The sequence below is a fragment of the Misgurnus anguillicaudatus genome, chromosome 15 (assembly GCF_027580225.2).
Source record: "Misgurnus anguillicaudatus chromosome 15, ASM2758022v2, whole genome shotgun sequence".
Classification (NCBI taxonomy): Eukaryota; Metazoa; Chordata; class Actinopteri; order Cypriniformes; family Cobitidae; genus Misgurnus; species Misgurnus anguillicaudatus.
Window position 1 is genome coordinate 27,993,382 of NC_073351.2, and position 13,953 is coordinate 28,007,334.

The window sequence follows — 13,953 nt, forward strand, 5'->3', positions numbered from 1 at the left end:
TAATGCCAGAATTAATTACAGAATTAAAAAACAGGTTGCATCTCACTGGTTGAGAATCACATTTTTAGCATAACGTCTCCTGTCTTAAGTCTTATGAATTTAACAAATGTTTACCACTTGAAGAGATTCACATCATTCAGGCATCATTTCCTTTTCCATCAAAATTTCTTCTGTGGGGTAAATGCTAAAAATACCTATTTTACCTTAAGGCATCCCTTTGTTTCTAAGAGTTTTAACACCTTTGGGTTATTTAATCTTTATCAGAAAATAAATTCAGAAACCCACTTGCGTCTGACTGTTGCAAAAGTACTAAAATTGTACCAAATAAATAATTGAAGTTTGAATTAACCGTTTAGTAGGGCACAGATTACAAGCTAAAAAAGCTATTCTAGGCTGTCGTGGAGACTTCTTGGAGACAGATCGATCAAATAGCTTTCTGAAAAAAGAAACTAAGCTACAGAAAAAAACATTTGCTGCTGCTAGATGCTTATGGTGATAGAAAGAAATCTTTAGAAATTAAAGGGGACATTTCACAAGACTTTTTTAACATGTTTAAATAAATCTTTGGTGTCCCCAGAGTACATATGTGAAGTTTAGCTCAAAATATCATGTAGATAATTTATTATAACATGTTAAAATTGTCACTTTGAAGGTGTATGCAAAAATGTGCCGTTGTGGCAATTATAGCAATTAAACATGGAAAAAGTCAAATTTTCATCATATGTCCCCTTTAATTGTATTCGTTTATGCATTACAGTGTTGTCCCAGGTGCAAACTTTAGAACCATGGTAACGTTACTCATTCATTTTTAACAATGTTAGTTAAACTCTTTGGATGAGGCGCTCAAGAGCGTTTTCACAGATCAGTTGCCAGAATAAACCTGACCGCTATGTGTGTCATCTCATTAACCATCTATTCAAGATGATTCATCATTATATTAATAACTAGAGTCAAGTGTGCTGTGTTGATGGCCCTATAATTACCCTTGCAACAGGCCACATGTTTCACAAATAAATGATGTGAAATACTGTTTACATTCTGTCATGCAGTTTTATTTCGGTATTACTTATGGCAATACTGAGAGCTTTGGCTTGTACATGAAAGAATAGGAATATTATTGCAACGGTTGGTTTGTGGTAATGAAGAATAAAGCTTGATGGTCATACAGTTTGTCTTTCAATGGCCTGACTACCTTAAAGGGGCACTGTACTTTTTTTGAAAATATACTCATTTTCAGCTCCCCTAGAGTTAAACATTTGATTTTTACCGTTTTGGACTAGATCTCCAGGTCTGGCGCTACCACTATTAGCATAGCTTAGCACAATCCATTGAATCCAATTAGACCATTAGCATCGCACAAAAAAATAACCAAAGGGTTTCGATATTTTTCCTATTTAAAACTTGACTCTTCTGTATTTACATTGTTTACTAACACCGATGGAAAATTAAAAGTTTTGATTTTCTAGACAGATAAGGCTAGGACTATACTCTTATTCTGGCGTAATAATCAAGGACTTTGCTGCCGTAACATGGCTGCAGGAGGGACAATGATATTACACAGTGCCCACAAATAGTCCCCTGCTATTGAAAGTTACTAAGGGGACTATTTTAGGGCACTGCGTAATAATATCAAAACACTTTGGTTATTTTTTGCGCGATGCTAATGGTCTAATCAGATTCAATGGATTATGCTAAGATATGCTAAAAATTGTACAATCAGACCCGAAGATCAGCTGAATGGATTCCTTAACGGTAAAAATATAATGTGAATTAGCATATTTTCAAAAAAAAGTGGAGTGTCCCTTTAAGCATGAATGGGAATACATCCCTCATCCTCCCTCAGTTTGATTGCATCATTGCTTTTTTTGGTAAGCGACTTTTTGAGTGCTTCTTCAAGCACATTTGATTGGACACTTGATGTTCAGATCCATCAGATCTGTTTGTGAAAACACTTACTGTCTTTTCAACAGTACCAGTCTGTTGTGACAATTTATTCGGCTGTGAGCTGTCTGTCAAATGTGAAGCCTACAAGGATTTGTCGGTTGTATCGTTACTTCCAAGCCGAAATGGATTTGTTCCCCTGGTTATTAAGGAAGGCATCCACCATTGATAAGATTAAACATAACTCTAACATCTTTCCATAGGGCGGTGTAGGATTACAGTGAACTTGAAAACTTCATTGTAATGTATTTTGTAATGGTCTCAAGCCTTTGTTGAGATAGGCGAAACGTTAGATGCTTTCTCATTGGTAAGTCATTTTGAATAAAATTATCTGCTAAATGAATTAATGAGAGAATTTAATCTTGGGGAATCACAGAGATTGCATAACAATAGTACTTTAAGTTTGCCAGTTTTAAGTTAATGGTGTCAAGTGATGCGTCAGGCACATTTATATGATGCAGTATAATTACTGAAGCTTAGTGACTTAAAGGCTTCTGATGTCTGGTAGTTCACATCTGTTTTTTAGTCTGATTGCATTTTGAAATTGCTGTGTAATTGCAGCCTTTATCTTAACGCTGTTATTTAGGTCAGATGAGTATTTTTTTTGAATAATGGGAGAGGCTAGTTGTAATTACCCTGTAGAAAAAGCTGAAATACACATTTAGGATTTACACATCTATTATTCTGAGCACTTTGCTGAAGCAAAATGGGTGGAGCCAACAAACCTCGCCCCCTACAGAATGTAAAGGCCTGGGTATACTTAACTTTTTATGTGTACATCAGGGTCAGCATACAAGTGTGTGCTATATAATTATTTACAGTTTTAGATTATCATTATCAAAAATTGTCATTACCGCAACATGATATTACATTAAATATATGCATTTACAAACTCATGTTTCGGTAATGAGAATTTTAAAGTTGTCTAGGTACTCTGACAAACAGAATTGTAACTTTTATCTGGAGATAAAAAATAAGAAATGCTTACCTGGTAGCCATCTTGAGTGTCACAGTCAATTAAACAATGATTGAAAATTGTTGCGGAGGTAGGATGAGGAAGTTGGTCTTGGACACATTTATATTCCTTATTAGTGTGTCTACATTTACCAATGATCACCAAATACCACATGTTTCTTTACTGTAAATGTTTATAGTATAACATGCATTGAAGCTTTTAATTTTTTAGATTTTTTAATTATAAATATTTCCATGTCAAAGAACCCAATTCCAGTCATAGACACGTTGCGGTAATGAAAATTTTCCCCTTAAAATTTGGAAAAATAACAAAATTTGTTTGTATGATGTCATTTGAAATCATGGGCAAAATAGTACATGAAGAGAAGTTTGATAATTTATCAAAATGTTTCATGACAGCTCATAAGTTGATTAAAAGGGAAATATAAATAGGGAACGTTTATTATTTGCTATGTTTCAAAGGCTTGCAAATGTAAACACTCAAGTGATTTAAACAATATATTTTTGACTTTATGTGACTTGATTTGTGTGTCTGCGTGTGCCATATTTTTGATATTAGCCAAAATCCCACTCTGTTCACCAGGACCTGTCTGGATCTCAGCATCTTCCACAGTTTTGGCTTTCCTTGGCAGCACACAAGGTTTAGACTGGCATGTAAACAGAAGCTTGCTTGTCTGCTCTATGTTATGATGTGAATGTGTAGAATTTAATCTTGAAAGCTATGTGTTTTTGTTTGCAATGTGTAGACTGACAATAATTTGTGAAATGGCAATGTAAGAATTTAGGCCTAAATGCATTTGCATGTTGCTAAGGCTTTACCGGGCGGGCAATGATGGATTTATATGTGATTGCTTTAGCAAACACCACTAGTAATGCTTTAGATTTCTGTACACATACATTCTGTCGACGTAGCCTGCTCAGATCCACGCTGCCTTGCATTACCCATATTGGATAAAGATGGCAGATGTTGGCTCAAACCTATTAAGCTCACATGGTGTTAAAAAAAGCAGAAGATTCGCTTTGAAACAAGCACGGTGAATGAAGGGGTGCTTACTTGTCACAGATAAGAGCAATAAGGGCAATAGCCCTTTAAATGTCTGTAAATAGAACAAATGTCAAAATTTACATTAAGTTGTACCTTAAGTTGTGAGGACTCAGGTTAGTACAAAACCCCTTGCTAATTACATGTGTTGCCTCTTTTACAAGTGAAACCTGATCTGTTTGTGATGACAGTGAGCGCATTCATTATTCATGGCCTCTAAGGCTTGGGGACAGATCAATATGCCCGGTCTATCAAAAGCCACAGAAGCTGGATTCTGAGGCTGCCACTCTGCCGGCTGGACAAGCAAACAAAGTCCCATTGAAGAACTTTCTAAAACTGGGACTGTTGGATCCCAAGCTCTTTGATGGTGAACACTTGGGTTGCGAAGGAGGTTGTGTGTGAATTTATGTGTATTGAAGGTGCTTTCACTTTAGAGAGAGCATTCATTTGAGCCATGGTCAGGTTAGTGACTAAGGATTTGCTTTTTCAGCTTTGGCCCCCAATCACAGGATGCAGTCAAATGGTCAGTGGGCCAGTTGCCAGGATTTTGTCCCATTTGTCATTTCCTAAATCAGTTCAGCAGATTTATGAACTTTTCCATTGTATAGTACCCCACGGTTTGGTTTGGGTCAGGTCGGGTCAACTCGCCTCACTTTGGCTTGGTTAGCTTTTCCATCGAGTTTAGTAACTTTTCGGAGTGAGAGGGATTATAGGCGCTTCGTTATATTTGCGTTGCCTACTGCTGTGACATCATGTGAGTGCGTCCTTGTACATTCCATACATTCAATTATTTCTCAGTCCGCCACAAAATTTAAATTGACCACCACAAATAGATGTTTGCACATCGCGTTTATCACATCCTTTGTCTCACATGACAGTTTCTGTACAAACACCCGTGGCATTGTTTGACGCGCTCCGCTGAGTCTTATTTAAGTTGCATTTAAGCATATATGTGGACGTGCGTACGGGAATGTGCCGCCACAAACTGCAAGTTTGAAAAAAAAGTTATGGTGTTTCTGATTCACAACCTGTGGATGTTTTTCATCGCTAAAAGGGAGTTTGGGAACTTAAAGCAAGCACAGATGACAACATGTTTTACTCGAGACAGCTAAGAAAGCTAATCTTAGCTGAAAGCTAATCTTTTACATTATAGCGATGATGCTGGTAGTGACTATTCTCTCAGACCGATCAGTGATCTACAGTGTTTTTGCGTCATGTTTTGGTATCACCTCGGGTCACTTGGATCCCGGCGGTACTAAAAAAAGTATTGGGTACTACGTACTGCACCCAGTGGAAAAGCTCCCAAAAGTAAGCTAACCCAAACCAAAAAATGGGGTACTATGCAATGGAAAAGCGCCATTACATTATGTTACCAAATTGGAGGAAGACAACAAGAGCTGAAGCAAAGTACTTTTACCGTGGGTCGACACCAGATGCGTTTGAGGTGTAAAATTCGCGTCTACCGTGTCTAGTTTGCCGCTTGAACATTTTGAGTTTACTCGCTTCATTAGCGCGTGAAATTCTAGTCATCAAATCATTCACGCGGAAATTTGCGTCATGGGAGGGGCTTCTGCGACTCCGCTCGATTCCTGTAATCACCTCACTACTAGAGCAAGCTCCTGATTGGTCAATGTGGCGCGTTTGCCGCGACATCGCTCAATTCGTGCGAACTAGATGCATCTACCGCACTAAACGCCTCATTCGCGCCGCGAGACCTCCAAAAGCTTCTACCAAGGCTGGTCTGAACGCAGCATTAGGGAAGTCGCGTCACTAGGCGGCCATGTTTGCAACACCTCCAGGCAGTTATATATAAGTCCTATCTACTAAAATGGGGAAGGGCAGATATCTCTAAGATAATGTGCTTAAATCACGATTAATCAACATATTTCTGAACAACAATTAAACATGATATTAACTGTACCATAACCATAAACTTGCGCTAAAAACAGCAATTTTTCAGGTCGTTTCAGCTAACTGGAAGGCGGGACTTCCATCGCCAAAGCTGCCATATTGAGCTTTGCACTGTCCCCTATTCACAGTAATAGGAGGGGGTTATTTTTGTTATATCATATATCTTTGGGCTGAAGACAGCATTTTGTGCAGAGCCATTGAGATCAAATGAACAAAATGTCGTCACCCATTTTCATTCAATACTTTAATGAATATGGGGTGAACTTCATCAAGAAATGTCATGATTATTTGATTAAAACCTTTCTCACAGTATGCAGTGTCTAGTCTGTTGGTAAAGGACATCTGCAAGTTATTTGTTTGCCTTTGTTATATTTTTAGTGGTAAAACAACAAGGTAGTTAACCACAGTCTAATAGATTTTACATTCATTGACATTATTGCTTGCATTGTTGTTAAATCCAGAACCTCTGGCGTGCACTGATTTCTAGCGATACTCTTTCAAGGTCTTGTTTTAATCACATGATCTTGACAGACGTCGGCTTCAGGCAGAAAATGTGAAAAAAGTATCAGTCATGAAGAGAGGCAGGTGCTTTGTTCTGCCTATCTTTCAGTCTGTTGTTTACAGCAGACAGCTTGCGTTTAGTTTTTTTTGGGAGTATGTTTTTATGTGAACAGCTTTTCTACATTACAGCTTTTTCTACATCAAAACAAAGCACAGATCATGACTGTGCCGTTTTATGAGATTCCACAGCACATACTCCAAAATAACTCTCAGTGAAACCACTAAGTTAACATTAAGTTAAGCCATTTCAATAAGTATGTTATGTTTTGGACTGGTTCTGGTCTAAACGTGACGTGACCCTTTCCTAAAATGGTTACTGTTTACTATTTAAATATCAGGTCATGTGATATCATATCACTGACAACACTTGTTTTCTTTGCATTTGTTTTGTAGAGCGCTCACTTAAAGCAACACTCAAAGATAAGAGGCCTTATTTTAGTTTTTGGTCAAAGGAACTGTGTGAATAGAGCCTTGTAATGGGCTTACACAATAGCAGGCGGCCAATTTTAAACTGCGCTTTTAACAATGTCCTTCACTAAAGACTGATATTTCATCTTTGTTTTGTGTTTTTTACTGTACTTTAGGTTGATTAATATTGATTCTTATTCTGTTACTGATTTAGGCGATTTAACACACATGGCATGTATAATTCAGTATGTGGTTCGTCTAATGCATTTAATGCAACATTTGCTGAGGGACAACAAAGACATATTTTGGTTCTGTTATGGCTGTTTTCAGCCTATCTTGTAGTTGAAGTTACTGTGACAGGTGTCCATGAACGTGAATTTGAGTTTTTAACTTTTCTGTACAGTGCGGTTCAGCACACATCTGGGTCATCTCAGTTTGAACAGATGGCTACATTTAAGCACAGCAGGATTTGTGAGGAAACATTTTATCAATCCAAATTAACAATTAAAAAAATAAATGTAATAAATAAAAATCTCATTTGAATTGTTGACAAGAATATAGAACGTTGAAAAGATGCATTATCCTAAACCTTTTTTATTCATTAGAATTGACATGATGTTTTACAGAAGATGTGGGCTAATGATGTTTGCGTGTGAACCAAAAGTCCAGTCTTGGATTCTAAGTCCATTTAAGGGACGGGTATTCTTTTTTCATGTCTGGCTCGCGTGCACGTGTCAGCGCAGCTTTTAAAGTACACTCACTTGTGCTTCACCGTGGCTACATGCTAATGGCCGTGTTTGGCATGTACGCAATAAAATGATTTCTTATTCAAATTATTCATTTACCAGGCCATCATGGCAGCAGTGATTCTCAAAATTTACAGTGCATTAAAAAATGTAGGATAGATGAAGAAAAGTAGCGGATCCACCTTTGCAAACAAAGTTTAGAACAAACAAGAAGAAATAAAGAACAGGAGTCAAACATCATGGTGACAAAAATGCTCCACAGCTTTCTGTTCTTGGAAAAAGTTCAAATAAAAGAAGAAAAGACGATTGTGTGTGTGCAAATGCTGTCTATTGCCTTTGTGTTATTGTTTATAGTGGAGTCTCCTGTCTCAATATTTTCACGCGCATGCCGTATTCAGAATTTCCGCGCGGTCTAAAATTTTGGGCAGCATGCGGACGATCGCGGACCCTCCTGATGATGAAAATGATGTCATGCGAACGGTCCTTGTATTACTTCGGCTTTACACTTTCTGCTTGAAGTGACTCAATTTCCCTCAAGTGGCATAGATTGGATATGACCCATGAACGTGTAAGCAGGAAAAAACGCATAAATTCCGATATCCTCCGACTGATTTCAGGCCTCATTCATATGTGAAAATAAATCGGATATGAATCGGATACATGCATTCGCGTCCTCAATGTAAGCAGACAGATCGGATATTCCTTTCTCAAGACATTTCGTGCATCATTTAAAATGCGACACTGGCAAATGACATCGACACCACCCGTGATCACATGACTCCTCCTAGCAGTGGAATGGAGGTCGACGGCTCCGCTTATTGGAGTAATGTTGAAGATTTATGTCTTGTTCTTACAGAGGTTAAGCTCCATAATCTTGTATAATGTGTCCTTTGCATATCGTGACATTTTACTGTCTCTGTGGTTTAAGCTGTTCCGACTCAGTATATCTACTTTAAAGTGTTTAGTGTAAAGCTGATATCGGACGAGTTGCTTTTAAAAGATGATGTAAGTGGATCGTCAAAAAAATCTGATACAGGCAACTAATTGGAATTGAGCATTAAGATTTGCAGTGTAAATCCAGCCTAACGGTATGTTCCCGGCAATCAACAAATGTCATTTGAATTTCACCATCTAGGTTAACTAGACTCAATATAGTAACCCACTTCTAGCCAAAATAAACTTGAATTTGGTTATATGGTTAAATTTCATTTTTGCTAAAATTAACTTGCGAGATGTATGATATTCCATCATGTCAGCAAAGTCAACAATGATTACAAGGTGTTTGATTTTGTTTATTTATTTACATTTTTTGGGCTATGGTTAGACGTCTATTACCCCAAATTTTGTCATGTTTTAACCTAGACATTTAAGCTGCGTTTGGACAGCTATTAGATGTCTTTTAAACACAAATTTGCTTGCTGGATATACACAACAACGATGTGATAAAAACTGAAATGTTCACATTTAAAAAGAAAATGGTTCACATATAGACAACATGAAAGTCAACATTGTCAGAACAATCCCAATTTACACACATCCACGGAAACGACTAAAAACGCTGTATTATGCAGGCCAGACCAGTAGCTGGCGATGTTGCACATTGTCAGATAACACATAATACACATGCCCATGACATCACTAGTTTCACAAATTTTCGTTTTTGTAGTTTACACAGAATATCGTATTTGTTTCGTTTTCAAAAGCTTGATATTTTTCTGAAGCTTCTGTTTTCAGGTCGCCAGATTGCCATTATTATATAAATAAATGTCCAAAACACATAAACTGTTTTCAGTTTAAAGCGGTGAATTGTAAACACCCCATATTTGTAGTTCATTCAGTGAATGAAGTCAAGCCCCAATCACCAAAATCTGACACAGTCTTCAGGGTCTCTCCGGTTTCAGGCCTGGCCTTCTTGCCTTTCGTGAAAGACTGAATGTGCAGGGAACTTGAGCGTTCTCCGCTGAATTACACAATAATCCAGCTAAGGAAGCATCTGCTTCTTTGGAGATCATCCCAAAGTTAAGAGTTGTGTCTTCACCTTCCTCATCACATACGCTTCCTTTTATAACTTGCTCTATTTTCCTTACTCTTCTTTGTCTCTCTCAGACACTGTCAAGTACACTCTGTTTGTCGTCTTTCTCTGGGTTTCCTTGCTGTTTTAAGAAATTTCACTACACATTTGCTTTTCTTCATTCACTTCATTTAGGTACAGTTGAATCTAATGTAACATGCACTGAAAAGTACTGCGTAAATATATCTAAATACCGGGATATTTCCCTGGCGAAATTCAATGTTTAAGTTTATCTGTCCTGTGCACAAGATCTCTGAGGTAGTTGTGCATTGAAATGCTTCCAACATTTTTAAACATTACACCGTTACCACCTTTGAGAAACAAGCTGTAAGTTTTTGGAAACGTTTTTGTAATTTGTATGCTATCTGTTGATCATGGCAGAAGTAATTAATCTAATGATGGAGAAGTGCATTATAACCGGGCATATATCCAGATTGCCGAGTGGTCAGGCGTACTTTTGGCAGTTTAAAATGCAGACTCAGGTGCTTTGATCACAGTGATGGAGCGAGTGTTTGATATACAGTGTACTTTGTAGTTCAAGTATGCCAGGTCGTGCTAGCCTGCTGCATCCTTCATAACTTAAAAATTGTAAAACTAAATGATTCCCTGGATGGTAAAACAACACAGTGCGTGCAAATAAACAATATCAGCTGCACAACTAGCTCTTATTTAATTCCCCCTAGAGTGTTTATGTGACCTGGGCAGACATGATCTCAGTCAGATCGATGGAAACGGTCAGAAAAACACAGTTTCGCTTCACGTGACTTCGCTCTGCCCATGTGCCATGTTGGCTAACATCTTCCATTCTGGTTTTACTTAAGGCTCTCAACCCAGATGTTAACCTGTAAAACTCAGGTAGATTTGACTATTCCAACTTTTCCTTTGCAAGTTACCTCACTCTTGTGATTACAATATCGAGAGTGTTCGTGACATGATGGAAGTCACTGGTGTGCTGTGTTTTTGCTGCCGTTAACCCTTTGTTATCTGTCTGTAGTTCAATCTGTGGCTGTACATGGGAAATTTCACTCGTCTCGAGCACTTAGTCACTGATAAGACAAACAAATGGGTTCTGTTTAGTGTTCAAGGAGCCATTTTTATCCATTGTGCTTATTTAGCCTAACAACAAAAACAACTTTGTCTCTGTGTTTGTATATAGCATAAGTTTATGTTACTCTTTGAGAGCTTCCTAATCTCTCAAATATGTCATCACAGAATTTGTTTTAAAGGGATAGTTACAAAATTAAAGGGATCGGTCACTCATAATAAAAATGTTGTAATAATTTACTCACCCTCAAGTTGTTCTTTGTTCTGCTGAACACAAAGGAAAATATTTTGGCAATGTGTATAACCAAACACTTGTATTTTTTCCTAATATTGAAGTCAATAGTTCTTCTGCTTCCTGCTTGATTACAAATATCTTCCTTTGTATTCATTAGAACAAAGATATTTTTAAACAGGTTTTGAACACCATGGGGGTGAGTAAATTATGACAGAATTGTCAATTTTGGGTAAACTATCCCTTTAATTTTAATGAAAGTGATTTGTAAAATGACAAAGTACCATAAAGAAAGTCTGCATGACTGATTATAACTAAACTATTCATATTAATTTCATATAATTATTACAAATTATTTTGTATTTTGCATCTCACAACTTATTCCGACAGAATATTATTGAAATAGTTTTTACAATTATATGCATTTGGCATATCCAAATTGACATGCGGTACATTCACACGTGGCGTTAGCGTTAACACTTCCCATTCAATTTTTTTAATAGGTGACATCATGCGTAGCCGAACTGAATTGTGGATCCGTCGGCGGCACGTCAGTGCCGTTGCTCGCGGCAAAAGTTGAACATTTCTCAACTTTTCAAGCAGCAATGCGTTCGTCAGCCAATCAGATCACCTTATGCAAATAACCTAGGCAGAGCCAGCCAATTACATTTATGGAAGACCGGAGCATGTGTTACGGCCACTGTGATTGGCTGTTGGCCACGCTTCAGCTTCCGTCAAGCGTTAACGGTTTCGTCCTGTGTGAATGTACCATTACAAGTGTACGTTTTAATCACTATGTGTGTTTCCTGGGATCAAACCATAGACTGTAAAAAAAGGTGGATGACACCCGTTTGCTCTCTTCCTTTGGTGAAAAGTGAAGCCGCCAATGTCCCGATACAGTGCTGACATCTTGGGTCCTGCGTCTGCGCAGTAGCGATTTCGGGACCAGTCCTGCGCAGTAGTGAGCAGGAAGTAATGCCGCGAAATCAAGACCCCGCCCTCGCTCTCGCAGAATGCGCATATCACACGATATCACAGCTGTCAATCATGACATGACACCACCGTTTTTATAACTAATTAAACACAAACTTATTTTAAAAACAAACATTTGAATTTACATCAGCGTGATAAAAACTACAGTAAATGACAGAAACCAGCTTCGGAAAAAAGATAATTGAAGTGTAATAAATTTTTTTAGTTGGTCTCTCAAGTCCCATTGAATAACATGGGGAGGCGGGGTTTATGACCTATACTAGGACCAGTCACTGGGGGGCGATCGAGACGTTTTGGCTTCACTTTTGGATCAAACCTATAACCTTTTGCGCTGCTAACACAATGCTCTACCTGTTCAGCTAAAGGAACACAGACAGGTATACTGTTTTTTTTTTTTCTTTTTTTTAAATGAGTGTTATACTTGATCTAGCAAGGCTATCACCAGACTTATAGGATTTAATACACTGCACTGTGTACTGTACATGTAACATAATAGAAACCACCTAAAATAATAAAGTCTCCCTCCCATAAAAGCATTGAGATAAAAACGAATGTCAGCGCAGATTCTCCTTTGATTGTTCGATTAGTCTGCGCATGGTGAGTCTGTGCCAGTGTTAGGGAGCGGCAGTCACGCGATGGGATCTGCTTAAAACAGAACCATGTGTGGGCAGAGGAGTTTAAATTAATACCAAAGACCTTTCCTTGTGCTTTTTTCTCGTTTCCCCTCTTTCTTCTGGAGTAGCAACAACCATCAAATGAGACTTTTGCCAGAATGAGTCTGGCAAATGAAAGGAAATTACATCATTGGCTGGGGTTGTGGGGGGTTGTACTTAGTCTCTCAGTGTTTTTCTTGCTTTTTTGGTTTGTTTCACATCTGCAACCTTCAAATTACAAATTGCAATGTGTAATCCAACCCTGAAAATGAAAGGTTGGACGTCTTATAAATTGCTCTGTGAGCTGGTTCTGGGCAATTAAATCGACCTAATAAAGATTAAACAAAACAGTCATCTTTACCACAACTTTGGTTTCTTGTACCTGGTACCTGCGTAAGAGCATGTTGTTGGGTTTGTCGAGTCTGTCAGCTGAATGGGCAGATAGTTATGGCTCTGTTCCGGATGAGTTTATTAGGTTATTCCTTCCTCTTTTAAATGGCAAGGAGTTTAGGGAGAAGCAAATTACATTTGGGTGTGCCAAACTGAATAATTTATATGGGCTTTATCTCATTCTTGGTCTTCTTGTGGTTTTAACCCAATGTCAGCTAGTTCACATAGACTTACAGTACTAGAGGAAGAGAGAGAGAGAGACATTAACCATTGATATTAAATTAAACTCTGGCTGAAACATGATTATGAAATCCCTTTGTGTTTTATTTTGAAAGTATCAGTCAATAATGTTTCAGCAATTGTAGCTGTCAGTCAGTCATAAGTGTTATTTTATTACCTATATTTATTAACTCTTTCCCAGCCATGGACAAGTTAAATCGTCAATTAAAGGTGACAGAGGATGAAAATATGTTTTTATCTTGTCTTGTCGATTAACGGTAGTCTACCCGCATTCACGAAAATACAAAAAGTGCTAGACATTCAGAACATCTCCGTTTCATAGAAATTCCTCCTTTAGAAATGTCCGCCTGAACAACGGATACATATTATGTCAAATGCATTTCACTCCCCCACCACTCTCATTCAGTTCCCTCCCCATAAAAATAACAAAAAGGTTTACATTCTTTTGAGTGGCAGCAAAGGCTGCCAATCAGTGTCAAGGCTTGCATTTCATAAAGAGGTTGCCAGTTAAGCCCAAACGGACGCCAAATAGGTACAAAACCACCCTAATATAGCTTTCTGAGAGAGGTATTTAGAAAGCTTCTAAGGCATTACAGACCCAACCAAAATTTTGTTGTCTACATGTCACATCACAGAACAAGGATAAATACCCCGTTCAATCATTCTATGTCACCTTTAATAGAAAACGCTTCCCTGCAAATGACGATTTTTTTTCCGGCAATCTGTATTTCTGCTATTATCCACAG

General features: G+C 37.9%; 1 protein-coding gene across 2 annotated transcripts in view; it reads left to right on the forward strand.

Moving 5' to 3' along the window:
* The window catches only part of LOC129419172 (UPF0606 protein KIAA1549), a 101,685-nt gene that overhangs the window by 1,764 nt on the left and 85,968 nt on the right, over positions 1-13,953 (forward strand). The gene's annotated exons all lie outside the window — the stretch shown is intronic.